Source organism: Neodiprion lecontei, chromosome 4 (assembly GCF_021901455.1).
Source record: "Neodiprion lecontei isolate iyNeoLeco1 chromosome 4, iyNeoLeco1.1, whole genome shotgun sequence".
Taxonomy (NCBI): domain Eukaryota; kingdom Metazoa; phylum Arthropoda; class Insecta; order Hymenoptera; family Diprionidae; genus Neodiprion; species Neodiprion lecontei.
The window spans coordinates 11,753,080-11,755,579 of NC_060263.1; the positions used below are offsets into that span (position 1 = coordinate 11,753,080).

Sequence of the window (2,500 nt, forward strand, 5' to 3'; positions counted from 1 at the left end):
GAGCTCAACCTCCAAGGACGGAGATGCCTTCTTAATACCTACCGGGCTGAAGTTCACTCCCAAGTATCGCCATTCATCAACTGGACCCAGCTGACGAATAAGGCTTCCATCTTGGAGAGCAAACTGAGGCTCAGTAAGGACTTTAACCTTTTTATCTCGTCCTGATGGTACAATGGAGGTGGCAACGCATTTAGAAGGATTGAACGCGAGCCCCTGTTTTCGAGCTGTCTCTTCTACTGCATTCAGCGTGGCCGTCATACCACTCACGGATCCCGTCAGCAAGACTATATCGTCTGCGAATGCGACCCCATTAACCATATGGTTAGGTGCCAATTCGTATCCGACAGTGGTCGGAATCGAGCGCAATATCCTGTCATTTACCAATGAGAAGATGACAATACTCATTGGGTCTCCCTGCCGCACACCCCTACTCACAACGATTCTCTCAGACTTCTGCTTCCCGACTTCCAAGATGGTCGTGGACTTCTCATAGGAGGTTCTAATATAGTCCACCAGGACCTGAGGCACACCAGCCTCCGTAAGGGCAGATGTTATTGCCTGATGACTGACAGAATCGAAGGCCTTCGCAACGTCCAGAGAAACCATGTGAAGTTCACGACGGTTACTCCTGGCGTGATTGATGGTAAAGGCCAGGATAGATATGTTTTCGGCACACCCATCCTCGAGGCAACGTTGCCTCTCGTCGATCAATCCGGCAGCCATCATGCGAGCAGCTAAGATCTTGTGTAGCTGTCTCACTACAACCGAAGCTATACTGATGGGCCTGACGTCAGAAGGCTTGGTAGCTTTCGCCTTCTTGGGGACAAAAACCGTCCTACTTGTGAGAACGTCAGGAGGGAAAGATCCGCTGTAGAGGACCATGTTGTACAACAGTGCACGGCGCAAGGCAGGACATTGTCTCCAGACGGCTGGTGTTATGCCATCTATGCCAGGGGCCGAGCGGCTGGGAACGTTGATCGAATTAACTTCCCGGATGGTGATTGGGTCCGCCAAAGATGTCTTCTGCTGATGTTCGGGCAGGACAGGATGTTGTTGGACGGGGATAGAGGGATGTTCGAAGACTGGTTTCCAGAAATCAGACATCTCCTCGAGGCTAGGTAGTGTTGCCTCATCCTCACCATCCAATACAGCCTTGGCGGCTCTGCTCATGTTCTTTTTGAACAGGTCTTGCATTCGAGCATATTCCCTGCGCCTTGATCTCCAGGCGCTCGGCTTGGCATTAGGGTTGAGCGGGCGTTTAGAGCGTCTACGACGCCTTCGAGAAGCCTTAGCTCGGACCTTAGGTCTGAGTAGGGTCCGGAGCCACGAGATCATCTCTAAGGAGATATCACGACCGTTGATAAGGTCGAGACCCAAGGACACTAAAGGATGATCTTGGAGAGATTCATCCTCAGCCATTTTGCCCAGTGATGATGTTATGGCCTCCTTATATCTGTCTCTTGGGTCTAGTGGGGGGGGCTCCTCGGGGATCGGTGCAGCCGATGTTCTGGCAGGGGACTCTGGAGGTGTTCTTCCTAGCGAGGAACCAGGAGTGGGCGACTCAGGGGTTTCTCCCTCGTCGAGTTGACTCACGTATTGAGCAACAAGGTCTCGATAAATCTTAGTCTTTCTGGCATTCTTCACCCCGTCGGTATTTCTGTTCGGAAAGAATTGTGCCATATAGACGTTGACAAATCGGACCCTGTTTCCCAGACGATCCTTGCCATGTTTGACGAGATATGCTTCCTCGAAAGCCGCCACTCTAAGTTCTTCGGACGAGTACCCTTTACGCACACGCTCAACATTGATCTCGGCATTCGTGGCATCAGGATGACAGTGTCTCCTGTGTTGCCCAAGACCAATCTTGGTTGAAAAGGTGACTGGGGGGGCGCAATCTTCACAGACAAATCGACCCTGTGAAGTAGATGGTGATGCTACAGGATCCACAGCTGGTGTTAGGGGTTGTGACTCAGCAGATGATGTTTGCTGAGCTTGCTGTCGACTATGGATTCGCATGTGATTAGACAGCCCGCGGGAAGATGTAAATGTTCGCGAGCATTGTTGGCAAGAGAACTGATTAACGTTCTCCTCAGGGGAATGATCATTATTACGGACGGGCGGGTTCGGGCAGTTAGACACAGCCCTCCCTTGGCTCGCTAGGCCGGTTGTCCGAGGCAGCGACCGGCAGTCGGGGAATAGCCCCGACACACTTCTTCTTTTATTTGGTGCTAGCGAAAGGACAACTTCCAGGTAGCAAGCCTGAAAGCTGTTCGAGGCTTATCAGGCCTCCATGCCCCCGGCTTTGTTAAGGGGTCTCCAGAAAACGAGAAAACCGGCTGGCCGTTTGTGTGGGCTGCACACTCCTGGAGCCCAAATAGCCTGTGTCGTTAGCCACCCATTGGCGCACGTCCAATGGGGCCCGGCCCACACCACGAGGAGGTGACACTAGGCACTTGGGAATTAGGGGTCGCCCCCTCTGCACAGCGGAGTTGGTTCCCTA

The 2,500-nt window shown here is 52.6% G+C and overlaps 1 pseudogene; it reads right to left on the minus strand.

Annotated features, from left to right (window-relative positions):
- LOC124294303 overlaps nucleotides 1-2,500 on the minus strand; it is a 7,909-nt pseudogene that overhangs the window by 2,633 nt on the left and 2,776 nt on the right.